The sequence below is a fragment of the Megalobrama amblycephala genome, linkage group LG12, assembly GCF_018812025.1.
Source record: "Megalobrama amblycephala isolate DHTTF-2021 linkage group LG12, ASM1881202v1, whole genome shotgun sequence".
In the NCBI taxonomy this organism is placed as follows: Eukaryota; Metazoa; Chordata; class Actinopteri; order Cypriniformes; family Xenocyprididae; genus Megalobrama; species Megalobrama amblycephala.
Genome location: NC_063055.1, coordinates 6,939,093 through 6,953,884, shown reverse-complemented (window position 1 = coordinate 6,953,884; position 14,792 = coordinate 6,939,093). Strand labels below are relative to the sequence as shown.

At 35.3% G+C, this 14,792-nt stretch overlaps 1 protein-coding gene across 4 annotated transcripts in view; it reads right to left on the bottom strand.

The window, feature by feature from the left end:
- Nucleotides 1–14,792, bottom strand: part of kcnd1 (potassium voltage-gated channel, Shal-related subfamily, member 1) — an 89,274-nt gene that overhangs the window by 72,831 nt on the left and 1,651 nt on the right. The window contains exons 2-5 of one of the 4 annotated variants that reach the window (XM_048209746.1): nt 12,564–12,661; nt 5,994–6,118; nt 4,263–4,356; nt 4,059–4,193 (exon numbers count right to left, since the gene is read on the bottom strand). The gene's annotated coding sequence lies outside the window, so the exon portion shown is untranslated. Of the gene's footprint in view, nt 1–334; nt 791–4,058; nt 4,194–4,262; nt 4,357–5,993; nt 6,119–12,563; nt 12,662–14,792 lie in introns of those variants that run through there. The other 3 variants (XM_048209745.1, XM_048209744.1, XM_048209747.1) reach the window with 3 other exon arrangements.

Sequence of the window (14,792 nt, the reverse complement as noted above, 5' to 3'; positions counted from 1 at the left end):
AGCCCAGTCCCAACAAAATGCATACAACATGCTCCCACAATCAAAAATCAATAACGCATTACTCTACACCTCCTGCACCGTACACAAGAACATGCACGTAGAAGATGAACAGTAAATTCAGGGGTTTCCTTTAGCACTAATGCAGCTCTTCAGCGAAACACATCATGCAACTTATTCTTTTATTTTTTTTTTTACTCCAACGCAAATGTAGGAGCTCCTAAATTTCCTACAATGCAAACGCTAAAGTGAGCTGTAAATAACATGACACAAAAAAAAGTCGAGCAAGTTGCCAGCAGTAATGATAAGTAACGATCTATCTTTATAGACTTGTTACCTCTGAGACAGACGAGAGGAAGAAGCGTTCAATGTGAGAGAAAGCTGATGAAAGAAAGAAAAAAGGAAAGAAACGGCAATCTCTCTGCAGCAGTCCTGGCATCTCGCATGCAGCTTGTGAAGGAGCGACCGTAACGCCTAGTCCTCCTTGCCTCTCTCTCCTCTCCTCCGCTGCTCTGTTGCATTCGTGCGCTGCCTCTCTCTCTCTTTCATTTGCTTGCTCAACCTCCCCACCCTCTTTCTCTCTCTCTCTCTATCTCTCTTTCTCTCTACACTTATACACATCCATTTAAAGCTTAATATCTCTTGCAAATGCATCCTGCCCTACAATGGGTCATAGAGAATGAGGCAAAAGCTCAGGTTTCACACAACCTGACAATACTAGATCACACAGTCTACTTGTGCCTTTTGTTGCAGCTTACTGCATTCAGACACATTGCATCCTCTCCTCTTTCAACAGATCGTTTCATGTTGCTCCACCTCTCTCGGCAGTGGGAGTAGCATGAGAATTTCATTCTTATTTCAATTTCCTCAACTGTTTCTGCGCACAATGGGGTGCCATCACACTTCTGAAAGCAGTCTGTAAGGATTTTGCTGGGGAACTCCTCAAAATCATTGAAAAAGATGAGAAAGCTCTGGGAGATGCTGTGTGAGGTTTACATTACTGATATATACTGTACCACAACATTGTCCAATTTCATTTAAGCAATTTTGTGTCTCATTTGCTATTATATATTTGTATACTCTAGACCTCTTATGAATCTTTTTATTTAAAACAGTTGTTTTCAACCAGGGGGCCGGGGCTCACTAGGGGGCCTTCAAGTAAGAGCTTTGTAAGTTGTTTACGTTGATTATTATTGTAATGTTATGTAGGTAATTTAACACCATGTCTCGTGACACTTATGTGTTTTGGAGGAGGCGTGGCTTTGGAGACGCTCTGAAGAGAGGGTGGGATCTCAAGCTTTCAAAGCTAGCTTACTATTGCTTAGGTTAGTTCACCCAAAAATGAAAATAATGTAATTTATTACTTATCCTCAAGTCGTTCTACACCCGTAAGACCTTCATTCATCTTCGATGAACTAAGATTATTTTTGATGAAATCCGATGGCTCAGTGAGGCCTCCATTGACTGCAAGTTAATTTACACTTCCAGTGCCCAGAAGGCTACTAAAGACATTAAAACAGCTCATGTGACTACAGTTGTTCAACCTTAATATTATAAAGCAACGAGAATACTTTTTGTGCGCCAAAAAAACAAAATAACGACTTTTCAACAACATCTAGTGATGGCTGATTTCAAAACACTGCTTCGAGGCCCCACTGAGCCATCGGATTTTATCAAAAATATCTTAATTTGTGTTCTGAAGATGAATGAAGGTCTTACGGGTGTGGAACGACATGAGGGTGAGTAAATGATGACAGAATTTTCATTTTTTGGTGAACTAACCCTTTAAAATAAGTTAAAAACAACTAAAACAAAATCAAGATTTAAATCACCCCTCAACAAATGTTTTTCCCCACGGTCTTGGAAAACCTGCATATATGAAAAGTGTTATTTCTAGACCTGGAAAAGTCAAGCAAATTAAAACAAACTTAAAATTCTAGGGGCATTTTTATAATGAATATACATTTCAGCATTTTTTTGGCCAAGACAGAAATTGTGAATAAAAATGTTTTTATATATATGTTGACAATGTGAGGACCTTGTCAAAAGTCAAAAAGGTTGAGAACCATTGATCTAAAAACTTCTTAAAAGCTTGAAATTAGTTTCTGTTAACATAAATCATTCTTACACATACATTTCTTTGCAAAACTAATATTATAATGGGCTTTGCTGAATGCTGAACGTCACATGAACAAACAGAAAAACAGGTCTCACTGCATCTGCAAAAGGTGTTAAAGGGTTAGTTCACCCAAAAATGAAAATTCTGTCATTTATTACTTACCCTCATGTCGTTCCACACCCGTAAGACGAGAATATTTTTGGTGCGCCAAAAAACCAAACAAAATAACGACTTATTTAGTGATGGCCAATTTCAAAACACTGCTTCAGGAAGATTCGGAGCACAAATGAATCAGTGTATCGAATCTGCTGTTCGGAGCGCCAAAGTCACGTGATTTCAGCCGTTGGCAGTTTGACACGCGATCTGAATCATGATTCGAAACACTGATTCATTTGTGCTCCGAATCTTCCTGAAGCAGTGTTTTGAAATCGGCCATCACTAAATAAGTCGTTATTTTGTTTTTTTTGGCGCACCAAAAATATTCTCGTCTCTTTATAATATTAATATTGAACCACTGTACTCACATGAACCGATTTAAATATGTTTTTAGTACCTTTATGGATCTTGAGAGAGGAAATGTCATTGCTCCCTATGAAGGCCTCACGGAGCCAAATCGGATTTCAATTAAAATATCTTAATTTGTGTTCCGAAGATTAACAAAGGTTTTACGGGTGTGGAACGGCATGAGGGTAAGTAATGACAGAATTTTCATCTATGGGTGAACTAACCCTTTAATGACAGTATAAATTGGCGGCGATATCTATGGCAATCAGCTAGTTCTTTTTACTGTTGCCATTTTATTCGGTTTAAATATATAAATGTTTGTGAGAAGAAGAAAAATAAAAAAACGTTTAGATATTCTGCATATGCAATGGACATCGATTTCAACCTTTGTCCTCATGAATAATACAGTATGTAGACTAAAGAAGAGTTTGTGAATGTAAACTAGTGGTTGACTGATATGGGTTTTCAATGGATTAGGCCATTATCATCTTTGCATGCTCATTTGAAGGTATCTTGAGTAAAACGGCTCTATATTTAACAAAACAAGATATGAACTGGTAGTGATGTGACCCGTTTGTGACCAGAACACAGAAGTTTGTTGTGCATAACCCTTATTGTTAAGGAAAGCAGAGCAAAAGCAGTCAACAAGTGTGCAGCATACACACCATTTAAAGAGCATCCCAGCATGCACTATATGTAGCTGGTTGATCAATGTCCAGGCTGTGTAGAGCTGGAATCTTGACAAAAAAAAGAAAGAATTTTCATTGATTTAATATTCTTTGGTCAATTCTCATACTTCCATTTGTGTAATTTCATAGTTGTAATAACCTATTATTATAAAATATGGGAATATTAATAATAAAGAATGAGTAGGTGTGTCCAAACCTTTCACTGGCATATACAGCAATCAGCCATCTTGATCTCTATATATCAGTAATTGCATAATCCATTGAAACACCATATCAGTCAACCACTAGTTTACATTCACAAACTGTTCTTTAGTCTACATACTGTATTATTCATGAGGACAAAGGTTGAATTCAGCAGACTGACACTCATCCATTTAGCATTTATAATGACTGCACTTTCCACTGCTGTTTTGAGGATGCAACACACATGCATGTGACTGGGGTCTGGCTTGTTGTGCTCCACCTAAAATAGCGGGATTTGCTTGCATTGGTATTTATATCTGTCTTGTTTACCCTGTGGAATTAACCATTTAATGTAATAGCATACTGTACACACATGCACGTAAACATTGTCCGGTTTCAGTTAAAGAGCAGGCATTAAATTTCTCACTGAAGTGTCACGTTAGGGACGGATTGACGGGATTTGCAATTCCATTTGGAGCCACTAGTGCCACAAAAACTACACACTTCAACTCCATAGCAAATTTATAGTCTCTTTTGGCACGTCAATCCTTTCGATCAAGCCTTACTTTAAAATGAAGCACTCTCTTGGCCTCCTCTCCAAAGCCTACTTGAAGGAAGAAATAGTTGCTTCTGTAATTCCCAGTGATAGCATCTGTTATGAGGATTGAACTAAAGGTGTTTTCAGGGCGTAACGATTGATTCTGTGGAAGTATTATAGTTTCAATATAGAGAACAGAATAAGCACGTATTCTCACACAAGAGGAACTCACTGGAATAGAGTGAAGTAAGCCAAAATGATGGCAGAATTGATTCCTGGATCCTCAAATCAATGGATGTGTTACAGATGGAGACTTCAAAGGAATCCTGGGAACAAAAGAGGTCAACATTGGAAAAGGTTAGATTAAAAAAAGGGGGGGAACAAATCTATGTAAGTGTTATTGTGCATGCATTTTCATTCTTTTCAAGAGTAGCAAATAAGGCAACATTTTAAATGAGATTTTTCAGATGTTGAGTTACATATTTTACCTCATCAGAATGAGATTAATACAGACTACAATGTGAAATTTTGCTTCATGCAGGGACACACGGTGAACAGAAGAGCGGTAGTGCATGGAGTACAAGAGCAGATCTGTACAAAAACATGAATAATTCACTGATTTCACAAAGATGGTGAAAAAAAAAAGGCTACAGTACATGAACGAGACCTCAGGATCTTTGAATTTTCTGAGTGAATGTCGATTTCCACTTCCTGAGACTCCCACGGGACCATCTCAGAAATGGTCGACAGTTCACATTAACTAAAGAAAATGAACTGACCATGCGTTAACTGCACTGCATTACTGTGTTCAACATATTAATAAATGACGTTAAATTAATTGGACTTGTTTTTTATATTTTTCTAACTCTAATTAACCAATTTTTTCAGCTTCTACGGTGACAGTGTGACAGATTCTCAAAGTTTGTTAAAGAAATAGTTCACCCAAAAATGAAATTCTGTCAACTCACACTTACCATCATGTTATCCCAAACCGGTATGACTTACTGTCGTACATGATAAATAGGTAGAAATGGTTATCCAGGGATGTTAAGCTTGAAAAAGTCATCAGAACTCTATTCACTGAAAATATAATCTCTTTCATACTTCAAACTACATGCAAATTTTAGTCCTTTTTTAGAGCTTGAAAGCTTGGGCTTATTGTAACTTTCTTTAACATTTCTGTAATACTATATTTTACAGTGCCGTGGTTACACGTTACTACATGTCCTTACTATAGCAATAACAGTAAATTATGCATAGTTACAAGAAACGAACCCTAAATCAAATCCTAACTGTAACTCTATAGTAAGTACATGTAGTTAATTAATAGTACTCCGTACTTATTTGAGTAATTACAATGCAACTACGGCACTGTAAAATGAAGTGTAGCCAACATTTCTTTTTAAATGTTCCACAGAAGACCATCAAAAATATTAATTCAATCCACAACAAGGCTTTTATGCAATGAGGGTATATCCTTCATAACAGAAACAATAAAAAAAAAACTTTAGTCACATATGGAGAAATGAATTATTGTTGGAGAGGCTGGAATTACAGTGAGAGCCGTTGCGTCATACTTCTGGAGTCTTTCTATGAATGATTGAAGAAGATGGGGAAAAGCTTTCCTGCACGTCTCTGCACTTTACTGCAATACTTCACTCCACAACACAGACCAAATACTGTAACATGTTAAAAAAAGTATGCTAAATGTACCTGAATGCGACTGAAATCAAACCTATCAATATGACTGGTTAAATTATAATGTTATATCCCTCTGATACACACTGCATAGCAAAACACTTGCTTAAAATATATAAATACTAGTACTAATTTTTTCACTAAATATGGCTTAATAACTATATTTACCAGCAGCTCACCTTTAGAAATGTATCATTGTGAAGCGATAAAAGCATCTAAGCTTTTACTGTGACATCTACTGTGTTGTAAATAACTATTTTCATACCTTACAGGAGGTCAGTGAGCAGTGGGAATATTCCAGCACCATCAAAATTTAGAGAGTAGAGTACACTGAATACATCCACGTCAGCCTCCTACTGTAGCAAACTGGGTTCCTTAAGAGTCAAAAACCTAGAAAGTCAAAGCATATGTAATATTATACCTAATTATAACAGTGATGACATTTTGCAACCTTCTAAAATTCTAAAAACATGCATAAACATCATGATTTTATAACCAGTGACGTCCTAAAATGTTTCAGTGCATTATCACAGTAAAAATTTTTTAGCAAAATGCTAAATCATAATATAGTTACATAAATATAGGCCTATTATAATATATATCATTATCATTCTATCATTATATATATATATATATATATATATATATATATAATAAATATATATATATATATCATTATACAGTATATATATATATATATATATATATATATATATATATATATATATATATAATATTATATATATATATATATATATATATATATATATATATATATATATATATATACCAAAATGTATTCAGACACCTTGAACATTTCATTCATTAATACAGTTTATTCACTATAGTTTAAAAAAATGCTAATAAAATATGACAAGATCTCAAAGTTAAACTGTCAGAAAAAATTAATCTTAATTATGTCAGATTACATAATTAAGCAAAACATGGTCAGGTCAATAATTTATCAGTTTTACTGGTAGTCCACTGTATGAAGGATTTTTGGGTATAATATATCTCAGTTTACTTTATTTTGCTATCTTCACTTACATAAATGAACTATAGTGTCCTGAACCCACTAGTAAAAATATATTAAAAATATAAAAAATGTCTGAAAATTTTTTGGTTTGACTGTATATACTCTAACTACTGTATACTAATTTGTCATACAGACCCATTAAAATATCTATAATATATTTATAGCCTATAAATATATGAATTACACTTGTGATTTGTCTGTATGACAAACATTTATATAATTTCAGTGTTTTTTTTATAGTGATACAATGTGTATACTGTGTTATTATTAAAGTTCTTTATATTAAATACTTGAGGGATACTGAAGCAGTGTATTTTATATGGTTGCAACATCCTTTTAATTAATATTCTGAATTAATAGAATTATTAATATATTCAGATTTTATATAATTATTATTATCTGTTTTGTAAAAGTAACTATATTTAAAGCGGCCTTTTGCACACACCACACTACTATTAGTGATATCTACTACACCATCATCCATATCACTAATGGATGTGCACCAGTACGACATACTAGATGGGTAAGGTTATAAGGTTGAGCAAAATTGCTCTTTAGAAAGCAAGTACTCATTCTCAAAATCCAGTTTACTGTCCATAATACATCTGTGTGGCAGTCAGAGCAACAGTGCAGACACTATTGAGAAATGAAATGTGAAAGCTCGCAACTCAGAAAAGGGTAAAAATTCTGCCAAACTTACCAGTTAAAAGCCTCGAGTATGAGATTGGGAATGTAGTTGAGATAGCATTTGACAGCATGCTTAAAATTCAGAGCACAGCCTTCTAAATCTACTAGTCCTCTGGGAAGACAACCAGCACAACACACTGGATCCATTTATGCGACAACTGCAGAACTCTACCACTAAAGCACATTCAACCCTCACCCTATAAAAGTCAGACTGTCTTCACCGTCGCCAAGATAAACAGACGGGAAGAGGCACCGGTAGAAAACGCCGCTTAAATAAAATAAATGCCAGTGAAGTGTGTTGGTCTTTACTGAAACATCTTTAAAAACAAGGTACAGTTGTATTTGACTTTTTTTAGTTCTGAGCTGGTGCTGCATAGCAAGTAGATTACCCAGAAGCCCACAGCAAAAATCATTTTCCACAGCTAATGAATCATTATTGAAAACATTGTGTCCACTTTGCTAAATAATCATTATTCTCAGATTAACTAAATAGTCAGTATTCTCACATTAACTGATATTTTTATTCCTTCAGCACATGCTGCCTTTACATCCGAATCCAGTGTTTGTGTCACATCCTGTCCACTAAGATGCCTGAAATTGGTCCAGTTTGAATGGCACCAGATGCATTTGCATAGAAAATTAATAAAAGTGTGACACAACAAAATGGCATGGGACAGAGTAGCTAAAAGCAGTAAACGTATATATAAATGTCAATTGGTTTCAACTTGAGGAACGCTTGGTTATTGCTAAACTCACTCGAATATCTTCTATATGTGATATTAGGAAGCTGTTGCATTATATTTCAAAGCAAATATAATGCACAGCTAGTAGTATTTTACTATATACAATACTATGTATATAGAATTAGTAATGATGATCCATGCACTAAAACGGAGACACAAGTCTGAGTTTGACCGGCAGTATATATTTAGGCACAAAAACAAGGAATATGCACCTTTAATAAAAGTTTAATCTCCACTGCAATGCCGCTGGAGTTTCTCTCTGCCCTCCAAAACAATCTAATTGATGGATGTGTGTAGTCCACACTTTTATGCAGATAAAAAGCGCCAGGCCTGCTGCTGATGTTATTACAGGGACTGTTATCGTGTGCTGTGAATGAGCGATGGGCGGCACTGAGGACTCTGGGAGCAGGGGAACACATAAACTTTCGCTTGCATGTCACATTTTTACCTCCCTGGAGGGACTCTTCATTTGAGGGTCAGCTCTCTACTGAAGCAGTGTTTTCTTGTCACAGGGAGCTTTGCTAAAGCACATACCATCATCATATATTAACCCCTATTTACCATACTAACCACCGTTTCCAGTATAAATTTGTATGTATTTGTATAATTCTATTTTAGAATTACTGCATATTATAATTGTTTAAAATTAAATTAAGTAATATGTAATATATATATGAAGAGCTCTTTTCCAAAACGCGATAAACGCCAAATAAAAAAAAAAGTTTGTCAAGCCATTTTGCTGTGTACTGAACCTATTCTCTGTTCCATCAATGTTTCATGCCAAATCGTTATATTTCCTTGTTTAAAACGTACCGCAAGATGCAGTTTCTTTCCAAAACGCTATAAGCGCCAAACCTGTTTTTAGCCTAAATGCGATATATCCTCCTCTCGCCAATCAGAATTCGGCGAGCGTTCAACGCAATCTGACATGGCGTTTCTTTGAAGCGAGGGAGTTTGTTTGTGCTCAGTCTTCAAAATGAGTGCTTTAAACTCTATTAACACTTTTGATGACCTGGATGAGCCAGTGAGACCTACACCTGGGGGCCGGAGCGCCAACTCGGCTCGGTTCCCGAGATAGGTTCATTTGAATATAAAGGTGTCTCGGCTCACCTCGCCTCGTATGTGTGTGTGCACAAGTGTGTGACATCGTATCAGGCGATCAACCTGTTCAGTAAACTGTTTAAAACATACAGTTACCCGATCAATACTGATATTCTAGATGTTTTTATATAAAAAGACTAAGAAGAGGTGCTCAACTCACGGCTGCTTTATAAGAGGCTCGCCTCGCCTCGTGTGTTTGTGTGTGTGTGTGTGTGCAATTGTGTGACATCGTGTCAGGCGATCAAACAGTTCAGTAAACTGTTTAAAACATATAGTTACCCAATCAATACTGAGATTCTAGATGTTTTTATATAAAAAGGCTAAAAAAAAATGATGGATTTATAGCGTTTTGAAACAACAACAAAAAAAAATTTGAATTTATAATCAACAAAATTGTTGTTTCATTTAACAATCATTGTTTAACATGTTCAGACTGAGCCAATAGACCATTTTAACAGGACAAATTGAATATTAACAAAATGTATAGGTCTAGGTAAAAAAATGTAATTTTCTTGAAAACTATTAAAATGGATTTATAGCGTTTTGGAAAAGAGCTCTTCATATATAAATACTGTTATAATAGATTTTATCTATCAATTAACTTATATTAACTAAATCAAAACAATATTTTGTGTGACCACCCTTTGCATTTAAAACAGCTCTTGTCCAGGTACACTTGGGCATCATTTTTCAGGTAGTTTTGGAGGCAGGTTTCTTAAAATCTCTTGGAGACACGGCCACAGTTCTTCTGGATTTGGTTTGACTCAGTTTCATGTTTCTTCATGTAATCACAGACGGATTTGATGATGGTGAGCTCTGATCTCCATGTGGAGCACCGGCTGTTATCAGTCTTATTGTGTATTCAAAAATCTCACTGGATTATTACAATTAATGGCAAAATGAACGGATATTTCCTATTGATACACCACAGCAAAAGATATAAATAACTGGCTTAAAACCTTTTTTGGGGGGTGAAAATACTGACATGCCTAGAAGGACTTCACAGTGCACAGTACTGTGTGTGTGTATATATATATATATATATACAGTCAAATTATTCAGTTATTTTTGATATTTTTAACATATTTTTACTAGTGGGTGCAGGACACTATAGTTCATTTATGTAAATGAGGATAGCAAAATAAAGTAAACTGTGACATATTATACCCAAAAATTCTTCATACAGTGGACTACCAGTAAAACTGATAAAAATTTGGAACCAAAAATTCTTCAGACACTTTGACCTGACCATGTTTTGCTTAAGTGTTATCTGACATAATTAAGATTATATATGGGCTTTATGGCAGAGTGGCCCGACGGAAGCCTCTCCTCAGTGCAAGACACATGAAACCCCTCATGGAGTTTGCTAAAAAACACCTGAAGGACTCCAAGATGGTGAGAAATAAGAATCTCTGGTCTGATGAGACCAAGATAGAATTTTTTGGCCTTAATTCTAAGCGGTATGTGTGGAGAAAACCAGGCACTGCTCATCACCTGTCCAATACAGTCCCAACAGTGAAGCATGGTGGTGGCAGCATCATGCTGTGGGGGTGTTTTTCAGCTGCAGGGACAGGACGACTGGTTGTAATCGAGGGAAAGATGAATGCGGCCAAGTACAGGGATATCCTGGACGAAAACCTTCTCCAGAGTGCTCAGGACCTCAGACTGGGCCAAAGGTTTACCTTCCAACAAGACAATGACCCTAAGCACACAGCTAAAATAACGAAGGAGTGGCTTCACAACAACTCCGTGACTGTTCTTGAATGGCCCAGCCAGAGCCCCGACTTAAACCCATATTATATATATATATATATATATATATATATATATATATATATATATATACATATATATATATATATATATATATATATATATATATATATATATATATATATATATATATATATATATATATATATATATATATATATATATATATATATATATACATACATACACACACACACACACACGATACATACACAATACCGTTCAAAAGTTTAGAGTCTGTTTTTTAAACTTTTAGAAATAAGTCTCTTATGATCACCAAGGCTGCATTTATTTGATCAACAATACAGTTCAAAAGAGCAATATTGTGAAATATTATTATAACATGAAATAACTGTGTTCTATTTGAATACATTTAGAAATGTAATTTATTCTTGCGATGCAAAGCTGAATTTTCAGCATCATTACTCCAGTCTTCAGTGTCACATGATCCTTCAGAAATCATTCTAATATGCTGATTTGCTGCTCAAGAAACATTTATTATTATTATCAAAGTTGAAAACAGCTGCTTAACATTTGTGGAAATGGTGATACTTTTTCAGGATTCTCTGATGAATAGAAAGTTCAATGAACAGTATTTATTTGTTTTTATTACATTTATTAATTACATTTTTTTAAGCATTTGTTAAATATAAATCTTTTGTAACATTATATCTTATATCATTATCTTATATATTATATCATCTTCGCTGTCACTTTTGATCAATTTAATGCATCCTTGATAAACAAAAATAATAGTATTAATTAACACTAATAATTAGAAATATTTCTTCAGCAGCAAATCAGCATATTAGAATGATTTCTGAAGGATCATGTGACACTGAAGACTGGAGTAATGATGCTGAAAATTCAGCTTTGATCACAGGAATAAATTACACTTAAATGTATTAAAATAGAAAACAATTATTTTAAATTATAATAATATTTCAAAAGATTACTGTATTTTTTTTTATTAAATAAATGTAGCCTTGGTGAGCATAAGAGACTTCTTTCTAAAACACAAAAAAATTGTAATGTTTCCAAACAATTTGTAAAATTATGTTTTATAATTTTATTTATATAAAATTATATAAATTATTTTTATAATTATATAATTTATATAATTTCTAAATAATTATAAAATAATAATAAAATGTTAATTATTATAATGATAGATTTTATTATTAAATTATGGTAATTATAATTTCAATCAAAATACCATTCTTTCTAAAAAAATTACTGTTAATTCTTGACAGCATAATGAATAATAATGACCATCTTTCAAACAGTGCAAAATGCTTTCACAATCTCAGTTTCTTATTTTGGTGAAATTAGCAGCAAATACTTAGTTACTACTAGATTTTAAGTGGGGAAATATATGCCTGTGCAAAACTCTCCACCACAATGTTAGAGTGTTCTGGGTGGTTGCCATGTGGTTGCTAAGGTGTTCTCAGTGGTTTTTAGCAGGCTGCCATGTGGTTGCAAGAAGGTTACTTACTGGTCCACAACGAGACTCCATCTACAAGTCTTAGATATTCTGGTCTTCAGATATGGCTCAGGTCCATCCCTCAAATGCAAATCTGTGGGCTTTATAATCTGCAATGCAAACATTATAATTAATATTACATAAAATATATTTACAAGACATATAATTTGATGTATCTTTCATGTAACAGTGCGGGATGCAACACATGCAAAATTGAATACTTATGGTTAGGGCTTCTAAACAAACTTCTGAAATTACTTGTATGTTGGCAACAACAAGTAATTTGTGTAAACTACATTGTTAATAATCTAGCATGGAATATGATGTACATTCTGGGATGTCGGGATATTTTACTGAATGTTGCGCAGATAAGCTCCCTGCCTAATAACATTTGACAGCACGTTTCCGTTGTTAATGGCAAAGCAATGGAAAGTGCTTTGAGTGCAACTCAACAAGATCATTTTGAGAGAGAGGGGAAAAAAAAAAAAAACTGGGGAGAATTAAAACAAAACTTAGGAAAGTAAACCTCCTGAAACCTTATCTCTATTTGCCTTAACGTGCACATTCTTTTCAGAGATAATGTAGAAAACATGAAACTATTGTCCTTAACATTTATTCTTAGTATACAGACCAAGTTGCTAAAGATGTCAATTTTAGTTGCCATGGTTCAGATCTTTCTAACAGAACAAGGGTTATTTCTTCTCCAGTGATTCAGATGTTTTTATAATGATGTACATTAGCAGGCTAAAAAAATCCATGCAGACACTCCACCATACTGACTCCAGTGAAAAATCACTTCGTTTTCCCATCAGCCCTTATCTTTTTCTCATTCGAAAGAGTGTTTTCCTCATGCAAGTTCTCCTCTCTTGACTCATCAACTTGATTAGATTTCAATTATGCCACCCTCGCCCCCCCTTTCCAGGACAGACCGAAAGCTAGCGTGAGGAAACCCTGCTGAGTCGAGCATTGACATAGAGATAGAGAGGGGGAGAGAGCTCAATAGAAAGGAAAGAAACATTATTTATTCATGATGACTCTATAATGATTCCTATTACCCCATAGATTGCCTTCTTTTAATGGCCACTCTCGTTTGCCCCCTCTATATTTCTCCTCCATCATTTTTATTCACTACAGCAAAACGTCAATGCGGAAACAGCGGACACTGGGAGAGTCTGAGAGTGAAGTGCCGTTTGAAGGCTAGCTTCATATCAGCATGAGATTCTGGATATGAAACAGACACTTGTTCACTTATTGTTTTATAGCATTTTGGGTCAGGTAAATCTAACATTTGATGTGGCTCCGATAGCAAAACAGAACATACAGTGGGTACGGAAAGAATTCAGACCCCCTTAAATTTTTCACTCTTTGTTATATTGCAGCCATTTGCTAAAATCATTTAAGTTCATTTTTTTCCTCATTAATGTACACACAGCACCCCATATTGACAGAAAAACACAGAATTGTTGACATTTTTGTAGATTTATTAAAAAAGAAAAACTGAAATATCACATGGTCCTAAGTATTCAGATCCTTTGCTCAGTATTTAGTAGAAGCACCCTTTTGATCTAATACAGCCATGAGTCTTTTTGGGAAAGATGCAACAAGTTTTTCACACCTGGATTTGGGGATCCTCTGCCATTCCTCCTTGCAGATCCTCTCCAGTTCTGTCAGGTTGGATGGTAAACGTTGGTGGACAGCCATTTTTAGGTCTCTCCAGAGATGCTCAATTGGGTTTAAGTCAGGGCTCTGGTTGGGCCATTCAAGAACAGTCACGGAGTTGTTGTGAAGCCACTCCTTCCTTATTTTAGCTGTGTGCTTAGGGTCATGGTCTTGTTGGAAGGTAAACCTTCGGCCCAGTCTGAGGTCCTGAGCACTCTGGAGAAGGTTTTCATCCAGGATATCCCTGTACTTGGCTGCATTCATCTTTCCCTCGATTACAACCAGTCGTCCTGTCCCTGCAGCTGAAAAACACCCCCACAGCATGATGCTGCCACCACCATGCTTCACTGTTGGGACAGTATTGGACAGGTGATGAGCAGTGCCTGGTTTTCTCCACACATACCGCTTAGAATTAAGGCCAAAAAGTTCTATCTTGGTCTCATCAGACCAGAGAATCTTATTTCTCACCATCTTGGAGTCCTTCAGGTGTTTTTTTTTAGCAAACTCCATGCAGGCTTTCATGTGTCTTGCACTGAGGAGAGGCTTCCGTCGGGCCACTCTGCCATAAAGCCCTGACTGGTG